Here is a 14966-nt window from a genome sequence, read left to right as displayed (position 1 = left end):
ACAACAGGTTACCACTTGTTATCATCCTTCCTAACGATGACATTACCAAACAAATATTTCTTGATAAATGTCCAGGACAGGTCTTCAACTTCTCTTTGTGATTATCTTCATCTTAAAAGATGTGGAAAGTAAACCACATGTTTATAGACATATTTATCATGATAAGGCAGCAAAACTAACAGCTTCATGCAGGTCTGAAGAGGCTGATCTCAGAAATATTTTCTTTCCTAGGGTTACCAAACTTTTCCTCACTTGGAAAAATACAGCACGGCTGAGCCAAGAAGTAGCAGGTCCCTGCTTCTAAGAAGATGGCTTTCGGAATAAGTAAGCGACAGAAAAGTTGGATCTGGCTGAGCAGCCTCAGAGGAGAGAGATCAATGTTAAGAACCTGGTCCTCGGGAAACCTGGGTGGTTCAGTGGGTTAAAGCCTCTGTCTTTGGCTCAGGTCATGGTCCCCGGGTCCTGGGATCGAGCCCTGCATCAGGCTGTCTGCTCGGCGGCGAGCCTGCTTCCCTTCCTCTCTCTGCCTGCCCCTCTGCCTACTTGTAAACTCTGTCAAATAAATAAAGTCTTTAAAAAAAAAAAAAAAAAGAACTTGGGTCTTCAATTGCACTGGCGAGAGATACAAAGAGCCAGCGGTTCTCAAGTGATCCTTAAACCCTGGGGGTCCTCAACAAGCTTTCGGTCCACCCATGAGGTCAAAATTATTTTTGTAATAATGGTGAAGAGGCGCCTGGGTGGCTCAGTCATTAAGCAGCTGCCCTTGGCTCAGGTCATGATCGCAGGGTCCTGGAATCGAACCCCACATGGGGCTCTCTGCTCAGCAGGAGACTGGCTTCCTCCCTCCCACTCCCTCTGCTTGTGTTCCTCTCTCACTGTACCTGTCAAATAAATAAAATCTTAAAAAAAAAAATAATTAAAATCATGCTGAGAGGTTACTTGTGATGTTCGCTGCACTGACATTTGTGCTGAGGATATAAAAGCAAGGCTGTCTAAAACTGCTGGCATCTTGGCAAGGGAAAAAAAAGTCAATGGTCCCAACCAGGCTGCCCTCCCCAGTATAAACTCAAGTGGGAAAAAAAGGCCAGCTTCACAGAAGAGTGTCCTTGAGGGAACGGTGAAAATTAATGATGATACTGAGATCTCAATTCTTGGATACAGTTCTTAATGTCTGTGACAAAATAGGAAGTCTAGGGAAGAAGGTATGCCATACACTGAAGGAGAATGGTTGTCTGATAGGAAAGGAGGAGCGCCATCTGTACAATTCGCAAGCTGAGCGAGAAGCCCTTTTTCCCCTGGAGTATCATTCTTATAGGAAATAACACCCGAAAGGCAAATGGAGTACTGAAGGCTGAGCATTTATTTGGCAGAACTTTTTTCTTTTTTTTTTTTTTTTTTTTAACTGAATAAAGTGAACCTCTTGCTTCCAGGAAAACACCCAACCTATGTGTTGACCATAAGAAAATTCAAGCTTTCAAGCAAAAATTGGGTTTTTCAAAAAATTACATCTGTCACCAGGAACATGACAGCATTTTCAATAATCATCTTTCTGAAGGGATCATGGGTGATTTTAACAAATGTGACCTTTTCTAACGATATCACAAAAGGTGCCAACATTTGGGAGATTTAAATTCCATGAACCAATATTGTCCAAAACGTATATAAAGATTCAAAGTACAAAATAAGCCACTACAATTAAATGCCTAGAATGAGAAAAGTTTAACACGAGTTAAGATTCCAGTGTGCAACTGTATTTTTAAGGAATTGTTACTTACAAAGTTTTGGTGTGGTATCAAAGAGAATATCCATGTTTACCTAAAAAGATCATTAAAACACTCCTCTCTTCCAACTACAGGTCTGTACAAGATTAAACTTCCTTCCTATATCCCAACCAAACAGCAAATCACAACAGACTGAACACAGAAACAGAAAAATCCAGCTGTCTTAGCAGACAAGAAGAGCTACAATCAAAAAGAACAAAATATGTAGGAATAAATGTAACCAAGGAGGTAAAAGATCTGTACTCAGAAAATGACAAGACATTGATGAAAGAAACTGAACAGGACACAAATGGAAAGATACCCCATGCTCATGAACTGGAAGACTACTGTTAAAATGCCCATACTACCCAAAGCAATCTACAAATTCAGTACAATCTCTATTACAATTCCAAAAGTATTCTTCACAGAAGACAAATATTCCTAAAATTTGTATGGAACCATGAAAGACCCCAAATAACCAAAACAATCTTGAGAAAGGAGAACAAAGCTGGAGGTATCACGATCACAGAGTTAAACTATCCTACAAAGCTACAGTAATCACAACAGTATAGTACTGACACAGAAACAGACACTTAGATCAAAAGAATAGAATGAAGGGCGCCTGGGTGGCTCAGTGGGTTAAAGTCATGATCTCAGGGTCCTGGGATCGAGCCCCGCATTGGGCTCTCTACTCAGCGGGCAGCCTGCCTCCTCCTCTCTCTCTCTGCCTGCCTCTCTGCCTACTTGTGATCTCTCTCTGTCAAATAAATAAATAAAATCTTTAAAGGTAAGACCTGAAACTATAAAACTCCTAGAAGAAAACATGGGCAGTAATCTCTTAGACATCAGCTTTAGCAACATTTTTCTAGATATGTGTCCTCGGGCAAGGGAAACAAAAGCAATACCAAACTATTGGGACTCCATCAAAATAAAAAGCTGCTGCGCAGCGAAGGAAACCGTCGATGAAATGCAAAGACAACTTACTGAATGGGAGAAGATATATGCAAAGAATATATCTGATGAGTTCCTATCTAAAATATATAAAGAACTCACACGACACCAAAAAAAACCTACTTAACTGACTTAAAAATGGGCGGAGGACCCAATCAGACATTTTTCCGAAGAAGACATACAGATGGCCAATGGACACATGAAAAGATGCTCGACACCTTTAATCATCAGGGAAATGCTCATCAAAACCATGAGGAGATACTATCTCACCAGTCAGAAGGGCTAGTATCAAAAAGAAAAGAGGTAACACGTGTTGATAAAGATGTGGAGAAAAGAAAACCCTTGCGCACTGTTGGGGGGAATGCAAACTCATACAGCCACTGTGGGAAAGAGTATGGAGGTTCCTCAAAAAATTAAAAATAAAATAATACCATACGATCCAGTAATCCATTTGTGGGTATCCACCCAAAGCAAATGAAAACACTAATTCAAAAGGACATATGCACCTCTATTTTGACTGCAGCATTTTTTACAATTGCCAAGAAGCAGCCTAATGTCCATCAATAGATGAGAGAATGGCATACATGTAGAATGGAATCTTTTTTACTCAGCAGTAAAAAAAAAAATTGTCATTCACAACACGGATGAACCTAGAGGGTATTGTGCTAAGTGAAATTGGAGAGAAAGACAAATACTTACATGGGAAAATACAAAAAGCAAAACAAATGAACAAAATGGACAAAGAACAAACCTAGCTGTGGGGGACGGGGGAGGGAGGTGATGGGTGAAACAGGTGAAGGGGATGAAGAGGTACAAAATTCCAGTCACAAAATAAATAAGCGATGAAAAGTACAGCACAGGGAAATCAGTCAATAACAATGTAATAACAGTACAGTGACAGATGGTTACTACACTTACCCCGGTATTACATAATGGAGAGAACTGTCAAATGACTATCTTGTACACCTGAAACTAACACAGTAAGTCAACTATATTTCACTTTAGAAAAACAGTTACAAAAACATAAAATAATGCCACTCTTTTCACTTACTTTGATATTTTTCATAAAGTGTTTTTATGTTTACATGTAATGGGATTATTTTCAGTGAGTTAATACTCTCAAATTTCGTGTCTGAATTTAATTTTTTTTAAAGATTTTATTTATTTATTTATTTGACAGAGATAACAGAGAGACAGGCGGCTCCCTGCTGAGCAGAGAGCCCGACATGGGGCTCAATCCCAGGACTCTGGGATCATGACCTGAGCCGAAGGCAGAGGCCTTAACCCACTGAGCCACCCAGGCGCCCCTCGTGTTTGAATTTCTAATACAGCAAATATTGTTAAATATCACCCACATAAAAAAAAGATCCTTAATTTTTCAGAGTGTGAAGGACTGCAATCACATGTTTGAACACTGTAGCTCCAAAGATTACAGCCTCGGTCAAGGCTCCGATGTTCAAATGAACTTTCAGACACGATCTGAGCCTCTGATTTCCCTGATGAACAAAACACCTCAAGTCAGGAGTCCAGCAGGAGCCAACTGACAGACCATGACCACTAATCACCACACTCTTACAAGTCAAGGTCATAGAGAAGAGCAGCAGGGAGACGTCTGGGGTCCTACTAATGTTTCGTCTCTTCAGTCTGAATGCTGCTTAACAAGTGTTTTTGGTTTGGGATAATTCTGTGAGCTGCACACCTAAGATGTCTGCATATCCCAGTACACGCATTTTTCTAGTTATCTATGAGACTTCAATTTTCAAAAATTTCACAGTCTGGGTGGCTCCATTGGTGAAGTGTCTGACTTCGGCTCAGGTCATGATCTTGGGATCCTGGGATCAAGCCCTGTGTCTGAGCTTTGCATTCAGAAGGGGAGTCTGCTTCTCCCTCTCCCTCTGCCCCTTCTCCCACTTGTGTGGACATGTGCAAACGTGCACTCTGCGCCCATGCTCTCTCCCCACCAAATAAATAAAAATCTTTTTAAAAAGTTCACACAGTATACAAACACGTGATGGCTTTCAACTAAGTTGAGTCACTACCCATCACTTACTTTGGAAAAGCCTGATTTAAAAAATTCAAATATGTAATTTAAAAACCTCAATATAAAAAAAAGTATATTTAGAATAAACGTAACAACTTCCCTAAACACAACTATAACTATTCAGAGTTTAGAGCTCTACATACCATCCATGACGGTTATCTTACCAAAATCTGAGAATTTAATAAGATTGCCCCCAAAGTATATTAAGTATAGACAGATTAACTGATAGATTTATATCAACAGACATACCTATCAACAGAGGGAAAAAAGGGGGGAAAAGGGGAAAAAATGTCACTCACAACAGAAACAAAAACTGAAGTACCTAGGAATTAATCTAACGAAGAAGACATAAGACAATGGAGAAAATATGTTTAAACTCTACTGAAAAAACAACTATCTTTAACACAGGTGTTAAAAACAAGAAAATGGGTACCTAAGTGGCTCATTCTGATAAGCATCTGCCTTCAGCTCAGGTCATGAACCCAGGGTCCTCGGATCTAGCCTAGGGCTACTTCCTGCTCACCGGGGAGCCGGCTTCTCCCTCTCCCACTACCCCTGCTTGTGCGCATGTGTGCACTCCGTTGAATAAAAAAAAAAAAGACAACAAGCCCAACATAGAGTTACTTATGCTAAACCCCACATCACGAGAGACCATTTCAGCTCTCTCAGAAATGGAATCATAAACCAGTTCCTTAGGAACTTACCTGACCTACAGGAATGAGGTAACCTGCCTGACTCCTGTCCTCTGAAGGAAAGTGACCTTGCCACAGCCAGTCCACTTCTTTGCTACTAAAACTTCCCAATCCCACTTCCTTTTGTATGCAAAAGTCTTTCATGCCGTATCACTCCTTCCCAGATCTCCTTTCTGTCTGCTGGTGACTGCCCAATTCATGAATCAACAAATAAAGCCAGTAAGATCTTTAAAATTGATTCAGTTGAACTTGTTTCTTAATGTATGGTTTAACCATGGTTCTAGATCACCAGAAGTGGTTCTAAAAAATACAACTGCTGCATCTCCACTCCCTCCAGAATATGATTCAGTTGATAGGGGGTAAACTGAGGCATGGGTTTCTAAAAGCTACTTTGTAAATTCTAATGTAAAGCAAGGAATGAAAACCACCAGGTTAAACATCTGAAAAAAATAAAGATGGGCCTCATACTTCTACATACCAATCACTATAAATAGGTTGTAGCAATAAAAGTGAAAATAAAAACCAGTGTGGAAGTAGAACAGGAAGAGACAGACTGTAAAAACATACCTTTGTTAACCAAGAATGCAAAATATGTCCTAAACAAAACCTAGATAGTGAAAAATGGATCTAATTATAACAAAATTATTCTGTTCAATAAAAGATTTCAAAGGAGAAACCCAATAAGTGGTAGGGGGAAAAAAAAGAAACCTAAAGACATTTGTGCCACATAAAATCCAACAAATTATCACCCAGAAGATACAAAAAAAAAAAAAAATCCTGTAAATTAGGGGAGGAAAGGGATACAAAAATTTAATAGAAAAAGAGGCAAAGAATAAATAAATGGCAATTCACAAAAGGGGATTCCACACAGCTAATAAGCATCTGACAGGCTACGCGCCCGCATCAGTAATTAGAGAACTGCAAATCAGAACAGTAATATATCACGTTGTGCCCAGTTCGCTCCATCTGTTGCATCAGATTGGAAAAAATTATAAGGTCAGAAAATATCAAGTGCTGGCAAGAATGTGGCAAACGACAGCTGGCAACAGTGTATATCAGCACAGCCATTCCACAGAATAACCTGGCAAAATTAATGATGTACAAGCCCCAGAAAGGGTCGGATGGGGGGCGGGGGGAGGGGAAGAACAAGAATGGAACGGGGAGATGAAGGAGGAAGAGCCGGTGAAATTAACCAAGAGGCTTACATGGACCACAGCATCAGGACCACGGGCCACAAAGGGAGCATGAGCTCAAGCCTACACACCTGACCTGGGGAGGGAGTCCCCACCACACCTGGTCCTTCCTGGAACCAGCCTGTGCGAAATCCCTGCCCACCAGGTGCTGTACTCGGGCCCTGCCCTCACAGAATTTGCAATCTAGTAAAGGAAACAATAAAAAGTAAACAAGTAACTTTGGAAGGTGGTGACAATGGAAGTAACGGGAATGGGTGCCAGCCAAAAGGCGGGCTCTTAGAGAACCGCAGAAGGAAAATTAACCAGGCACACGACCAAAGGTGGGGTAAGAATCTCCAGAAACTGCATTCAGGGTCTTCAGTCACCACAGGAAAAGTGAGATTATTTTCTAAAGATGACTTCCAGGTACTTCCTGTAACTGAACTCCCAGGAACAGCCCTGAAAATTCCCTGTTCTAGGGGAGCCTGGGTGGCTCAGTGGGTTAAAGCCTCTGCCTTCAGCTCAGGTATAATCTCAGGGTCCTGGGACAGAGCCCCACATGGGGCTCTCTGCCCAGCAAGAAGCCTGCTTCCCCCTCTCTGTGCCTGCCTCTCTGCCTACTTATGATCTCTGTCTGTCAAATAAATAAATAAAATCTTTAAAAAAAAATTTTTTTTTTTTTTGAAAAATTAGGGGCCGCTGGGTGGCTCAGTTGTTAAGCCTCTGCCTTCAGCTCAGGTCATGATCCCAGAGTCTCGGGATCGAGTCCTGCATCGGGCCCCCTGCTCGGCGGGAAGCCTGCTCTCCCACTCCCAACTCCCCCTGCTTGTGTTCCCTCTCTTGCTGTGTCTCTGTCAAATAAAATCTTTTAAAAAATTTTTTTAATTAAAAGTTTCTAGCCTTTAGGAGCATAGCTCAACCTTATAAGATTCCAGACTTGATTTTTTTAGGATTAAAAGACAACGTTTATTGCATGTTCATCACCTAGCAGGCACTGTTCTATGAGCTTTTACACACATCTGAGTTCACTTAAGTACTCTACACAGCATGATACTGTATTTCTACTTTAGAGAAGAACCAAGGTAAGAACGTGCCTGAAGTCGGGGACGGAGCAGGGCTTCAAATCCAGATCTTTCAAACTTCAAAGCCTGTTTTCTTAACCATTCCCAATACTTACATCCCCCCTGGCATCTTTTCCGTGATTTTCTGAGTGTGGTCCCTGGGCCAGCAGCATCACCATTGTAACTTAACAGAAAGGCATGCTCAAAGGGGCCACCCCCAGACCCACTAAATCAGAAACTCTAAGAGTGGAAACAGCTGCCTATATTTTAACAAGCCCTCCTGGTGAGCTGGAGGCACACGAAGGTTCAAGAGCCACGGGTTTTCACACTGGATATATGTATGTTAAAGGGAAATGATCACCATTTTGGAAATTTCACAACATAAATGTTTGATCCTATTTTAAATGGCTAAAAAATCAAAATTACATTCATTCACTTTCTCAAGACCCAGCAACTCCTCCCCCAACCTGACAAAATGTCCAATGATTCAGCCATCTAAAATATGAAATGTAAATAAAGGCCCCCACTCCTAGGGACTTTACTAGGAACTGGATTTTAAATTCCAAACATGAAAGAGCACAGAGGTCCAAACAGAATCTTCAGAAGTTGAATCAGAAGCCATATTAGGAAAAGGACAAAAATGTTTTGAGGAGCAGCAGCTGAAGCTTGACAAATCTGAGTCCATAGCTCCGTAAGCCTTTTTATCTCTGGCTCAACTCTAGATTTTTACAACACCCCTCCAACAAACTTCAACTGCCAAAAAAAAAAGTTATAACTTCCAAAATATTTGTTTCTCAAGACTCAAACTGCTTTAAGTAAACATATATAGGCACCATCTTCCAAATACCCTTTTATCATGAGTCAAGCTAATCAGATATGCTAGTGCATACAGACACTAATGCAAAAACGGCTCACACCTTCCCAACCCCTTACCTAGACTCCTCTACAGCATCCTACCTGACTTTTCTCTATTCAAAGCAATATCGAGACCAGGCACCTTCTTTCCTACCCCAACTCAAGTCTTCAGTTTGAGTAATACAGCTCTATGTGTACTTAAATTTGAGATATATATATATATGCATATATATATATATATATATGGTTCATATATATATATGAAGAAGCCATATATATATATATATATATATATGTATGTTTTTTTTTTTTAAAGATTTTATTTATTTGGAGAAGAGAGAGAGAGAAAGCATGAGACAGCATGAGTGCGGTGAGGGGCAGAAGGTGAAGCAGACTCCCTACTGAGCAGGAAACCAGTAGAGGCTCTATCCTGGGATTCTGGGATCATGACCTTAGCTAAAGGCACTTAGCCAGCTGAGTCACCCAGGCGCCCCTGTCCATTTCTATTCAACTTTTTTTTCAGGTACTGGAAGACAAGAGTATCAGAAGTATGTACAGATTCAAGCACCTACCACAATTTGAGAACCTACTATATGTCAAATAACTCTTTTAAGCTATTCACTTGTATATTCAAATTATTAATTTCATAAAGTTCAGGATACTACTTATTTTAAAGATTAAAAATATAAATTTGAAGACTGAAGAGTTAACTTGCCCACATCTGTACGATGGGATAGCTAGAAATCGGACCTAAATTGCATACTAACTTGATTCAAGTGGTCAAAGGTGCAAACAGCTCTGAGAAGCCCACACTCACGCAGTTTTTAATCGGCCTGGCTTTTTTTTTTTTTTTTTTTAAAGATACAGCATATGGCATGCATCTTCATGTTTTTGTTTTTGTTTTTTTATTTTTTTTATTTGACAGACAGAGATCACAAGTAGGCAGAGAGGCAGGCAGAGAGAGAGAGAGAGGAGGAAGCAGGCTTCCCGCTGAGCAGAGAGCCCGATGTGGGGCTCGATCCCAGGACCCTGGAATCATGACCTGAGCCAAAGGCAGAGGCTTTAACCCTCTGAGCCACCCAGGCGCTCTCAGCCTGGCTTCTTAAAACCACCCACCTTGGGGCGCCTGGGTGGCTCAGTGGGTTGGGCCGCTGCCTTCGGCTCAGGTCATGATCTCAGTGTCCTGGGATCGAGTCCCACGTCGGGCTCTCTGCTCAGCAGGGAGCCTGCTTCCCTCTCTCTCTCTCTGCCTGCCTCTCCATCTACTTGTGATTTCTCTCGGTCAAAGAAATAAATAAAATCTTAAAAAAAAAAAAAAAAAAAAAAAGGGACGCCTGGGTGGCTCAGTTGGTTAAGCAGCTGCCTTCGGCTCAGGTCGTGATCCCAGCGTCCTGGGATCGAGTCCCACATCGGGCTCCTTGCTCCGCAGGGAGCCTGCTTCTCCCTCTGACTCTGCCTTCCACTCTGTCTGCCTGTGCTCGCTCTCGCTCGCTCTCTCTCTGACAAATAAATAAATAAAATCTTTAAAAAAAAAAAAAAAAAAAAAACCATCCACCTTTCCGCGCCCAAGCTCACCTAAGAACTGGCAACACCGACAGGAGCCACCCTTCCAAAAGGAATAGCACCTATTTATTTTCCCTCTTCCAAATACCATCAAACCCACCCCCCCACACACACTCTTGGAACCACCCATGGTTCTGGAACAGCTAGGACTTCTCATCCCCCTTCTGTAACAGTAACAGCAATTAATGTAACAAACAAGCCTGTTAGCCCTACAATCAGAGGGAGAATGTGCCCCGCTCCTTTAAGGTAAGCTGTTAATAATGTTCTCCTAAAGAGATTATGGGAGCTTTCAAGAAAGAAAAAATGAACTGCTACATGACTGAAAAAAAAATTTTTTTGTAACTTAAGTATTCACTCATATTCAAGATTTGAGTCATCTTGTTATATGTACCCACGTTATTCTACCACTTCTTTTGAGGAATCTGTAACCATCAAAAAGCAAAACATGAAACTATGCTCAAGGGTGCCTGGGTGGCTCAGTGGGTTAAAGCCTTTGCCTTTGGCTCATGATCCCAGCATCCTGGAATCAAGTCCCCCATGAGCAGGGAGCCTGCTTCCACCTCTCTCTCTGCCTGTCTCTCTGCCTGCTTGTGACCTCTGTCTGTCAAATAAATAAAATCTTAAAAAAAAAAAAAAAACTATGCTCAAATAGTTCATAGCTCATGAGAGATTTAAATAAAACACAGCCATTAAAAGAAAAAAAAAAGTTCAATTGTGCATAAATAAGGACCAAAGATCCACATTCTGCTGTGGGTTCCTGATCACAGGGAGAATCAGCTTTTTAGAAGTTATTTCTTTAAAATTACTGTGTCCTTTAAGTTAAGCTGTCCTTTCCTTCCAAATAACCTCACTTAATGAAACTGACCATTGCAATTCTGTCTGAATTGTAATTACAAGAGAAGCAGTTACAGTACACTTGTATCTTTGTCAATGAAATACTTATAATTAAGGAAAAAAATCTGATTGAACTCTCCTTTAAGTAGCACCCAGTGCACCACCTAGTGGAAGTTGGGTAACATTGTAATTAATTTTTTTAAAGGACAGAAACCCTAGGTAAGAATTACAAATACAGTAAAAACAGCCTAAATCTCTTTCCAGTTTCCCACGCTGCAAGAGAGCTGTGTTCATAAGAGAGGACTCATTTCCTGTACAAACTAATAGGCTGATAAGGCTTTCTTAATGGAAATCCTTGGGCGTTAATCAAATGAAGACATTAATGCAAAAATAAATCCAAACAAATCAAAACAGAGATAGACAGGGGTTGTATAAGTGATGCCTTATATCCTACAAGAATAAGTTATGTCAAAATGGACATGTTATAGGCAACAGACGCATTTGTCATGAAAACGACTTCATGATTAGAACAGTTCCATTCAGTAATTCATAAGACATTTCCATATTCCTGATGACTAATAAGTTTAACATAACCTAGCAGTTCTCCAGAATTCCCCAAGCCCTGACACCATTCGAAGAGGTTCCTCCCAACTGGCCATCTAAGCCTGCTCTGCATTAACCCCCAAACTCCCTTGCTTGCACTGTTCTGAGGAATAAATGATTTTTACATTTTCAGCTTTTCTACTAAATTTATACTTTACCTTTCCCAAAAGGTCCTAAGCCATGACCAGAATACATCATGCTTCATTTTTATTTGCCTTATGTGTAGTAATTTCAGTTCAACTCAGAAAACAGCACTGAAATCCACTGCAAAGCTACAGATGCAAACAAAGAGAAGCTTGGGTTCTCTAATTTGGAAAACCTCCCAAAATTTAAAACAGAGATTTTCACATAGCACCACTAGGAATTTGTTTGTTTTGTTTTCCCTGTGTGAAAAATTACCTTTCTGGTGTGATTCAAAACTATGTCAGCAACCTCGAGGAGGAAAAAAAAAACCAAAAACAAAAACCTAAGAGACACTATTTCTTTATTTAGAAAACACCATCTCCATCTGTGATTCTTGTACCACGTGATCGAACTGGTATACAGACGCTTACTTGATGGTGGGAACCTTAGTAGATCCTGGATTAAATCCATTTCGGGTACAGAATAAAGTAGGAGTCAGGTGACCTGGAGCAGAACTCTCTTCACCTCTAGGGCTTTCACTTTATGGACTTGTAGAGTAGGCATGATTATGTACTACCTGCCTCCCAATAGGATTAAAAAACTGACAGCCTACGAGAGTCTCAATTAAAAGACCTAAATGGAAATAGAGGCATCCCCCGTTTTTCACCAGTTCACATTACACTACTTTGCTTTTACGACAGACCTTAGTATCTGGTTTCACTAACTGGGAGAAACGCACAGAGGTGTTTGTTCTGCATCAGCTGGAGAGGCAGCACACACCTGAACAGCAGGAGTGGCAGAGCCAAGCTCCTTCCCTGAGAACTCAACTCAGCGTCTCAGCAGCGAGCCCTGGCAGCTCTGACCTCTGTCTGAGCATCTGTGCTGTATCCTGACTTATTTTATGCATTCATTAGGAAAATGTTTATCCTAAGGTATCGGGAAAGCCTAGGGGGGTGGTGGCTGGAACACTAAAAAAAATTCCCATACACATTAATAGTGGGGTTTTTTTGTTTTGTTGTTTTTTTGCTTTGCAGTACTCCAGTTTAGAAAAAATTTCATAGGAATGCTCTATTTTCAGAGAGCAGGGAAAACCTGTACTGGTTAGAACTGGAGTGCACCTAGAAGGGGAGAACACTGCTCCAAGAGTTCTCACTGTGCCATTACCGCCCCAAACCCAGTGACCTTCACCATTTCACTTGTTAACAAATCGTGAATGAAAACAAAGGTTATTAAGCTAGTCAAAGAGAAAGTAGTAATAATTCAAGGTGCAAATCAGGAATTAATTGCCTGGCTTGTCTACAAAGGATTACCTCCTGAGTACCAAGCAGGTGCATTCCTGAAACCTAAAACCCAGAAATTGTTTTTAGAGAAGCTTTTTTCTTTTTTTTATTTGAATGCTAATGTTTAAAAAAAAAAAATTAGAAGAAAAAAAAATCACAATTCTACTCCCACCCTTGTCAGAGTGACAGAAACAAGGTTCCACCCCCACAATCCTTTCAAACCTGCGCAGGCATTCCTCATCAACATTCCTCCCCCCCACTGCTATCTCACCTTCCCCACTTCAGCCCAGACAAAGGTGAGTCACACTGCTGGGTCTACTTGTCACTTAAGGAAAGTCCCCAAACAAGTTCACGTAAAAGACTACTCTTAACTTAAAAAATAATAAATAACAGGTCAACAGTGTTAATGTGTAAATGGTACTGCAATGCGCCTGCCTCCAGAAAATATGTAATTAACAATACCCAAGACACCTTTCTGGCTTAAAAAAAAAAAAAAAAAAAAAAAGCCACTCAGCTTATCCTCACTAATCAGTAGGTCCCTTTCCCTCGCGAGCCTGACTCTGACTCAACTCCGCAGTTTTCCTCCACCTGCACGTCCTAGCGCCCTCCATTGGGCCCCGCCGCCTCACTCCGAGTCCCCAGGGGGTCCCGCCGGCAGCTGCCCCCGCCCTTCCCCCTCGGGGTCCCCGGCCCCGCCCCGCCCCCACCTCCCCGCAAGGTGTCGCCGACGCCGCCGCCGCCGCGGGCTCCCGGGCGGAGGCGCCTTGAGGCGGGCGGGAGGCTCCGGGTGACGCGGCCCGGCTCGGCCCGGCAGCCGCCTGCGGGTGCAGTCGGGGGGGCAGACCCCACCGCCCGCGCCGCACCGGTGCTCCCACAGGGGCTGCAGCTACGGCACCCCATTACCTGCTCTGGGCAGCCGTGGCCCGCGGGAGGCGCGACCGCTCTGGTCCCTGCAGCCCCGGGTCGGGAGGCAAAGAGACAGAGACCGCAGCCGCCGCAAAGGACAATCAGGAGCCAGCGGGCTCGGCACCGCCTCGGCGGGCGCAGAACACAAGAGCCCAGCGGGAGCCCGGCCCCCACCTCCTGCCTAGTAAGTAACCGACTTGGCCCCCTCCCTCGGCGGGGCGGGGTCACGGCTGAAGGGGCGGGGAGGGGCAGGGCCGCACCGCCCACGAGGCGGGAGCTCCGCGGACGCTTCGTAAAAGGCGTGTGCTGATAGGCTGCGACAGGGGTAGGCGTCCCGGACTTGAAGGGAGCCTCGCCGGCAGAGCTTCCTCATTGGCCGGTAAGAGAAAACAAAGCGGAACTCTGATTGGTGAGAACTCTGTAGCTCCTCTCCCTCGGCCTTCAATCAACGGAAGCTCCGCCCCACACGCTCGTTCCCAGGTGGCTGCAGAATGGGCAGTTTTATGGACCTGAAACCTCTCTGAAGCGCAAAACCTGGGATAGTCAGGTTTCCTTGCCAGATGCGAGTGATTCTTTCATTCCCGGATGAACTTGATGAATAACAGCTAATCTTTAATATCGCCTGGCTTTAGGGAGGTCTCCTGGGTATTTTTTAAATGCTGCATAGAATAAAGAGGGAAAATGTCCTGTGCAAAGAAAAGGCAAAAAATGTTTTCAGTCTTGGCAAAATTATGCGTAACTTTCTTTTCGTTTTACCTGTGTTCCATATGGGGCATGCATTACTTAGAGTGCACCACGCGGTAATAGATTTATAGGAAAACTCTCGGACAGGAAGAATTTAGAATCCGAAGAACAAAATAAAGCATTAACAAAAGCCAAAACCAAAAAAGGTAGTATATGGAAAGAAATTCAGAGGGTACAAATTGGAAAACTCAACGAATGCAGGGAATTATAAGAAGAGGATGTGACAAAATTCCAAGATGTAACTTAGACTTTGGAAATTGAAAGTTGAGGGAGCAGGAGATAATGATCAATGACCCATGGTTAAGTACGCTGAGCTCTCAGACCGCAAAGCAAGCCCCGTGTTCTCCTAGCCAGTTTAGAAGGGAGTGAAGTGTAACTCAC

General features: G+C 42.5%; 1 protein-coding gene across 3 annotated transcripts in view; it reads right to left on the bottom strand.

Annotated features, from left to right (window-relative positions):
* Positions 1-13978, bottom strand: part of MPP7 (MAGUK p55 scaffold protein 7) — a 284579-nt gene extending 270601 nt beyond the window's left edge. For 2 of the 3 annotated variants that reach the window (XM_059183826.1, XM_059183828.1), the window contains exon 1: positions 13839-13978. The gene's annotated coding sequence lies outside the window, so the exon portion shown is untranslated. The remainder of the gene's footprint in view (positions 1-13838) is intronic. The other variant, XM_059183827.1, reaches the window with a different exon arrangement.
* Between the last annotated feature and the right edge of the window lie 988 nt (positions 13979-14966).

This window comes from Mustela lutreola, chromosome 8, assembly GCF_030435805.1.
Source record: "Mustela lutreola isolate mMusLut2 chromosome 8, mMusLut2.pri, whole genome shotgun sequence".
In the NCBI taxonomy this organism is placed as follows: Eukaryota; Metazoa; Chordata; class Mammalia; order Carnivora; family Mustelidae; genus Mustela; species Mustela lutreola.
Note: the sequence above shows the minus strand (reverse complement) of the source record. Positions and strands in the feature narration are given on the sequence as shown.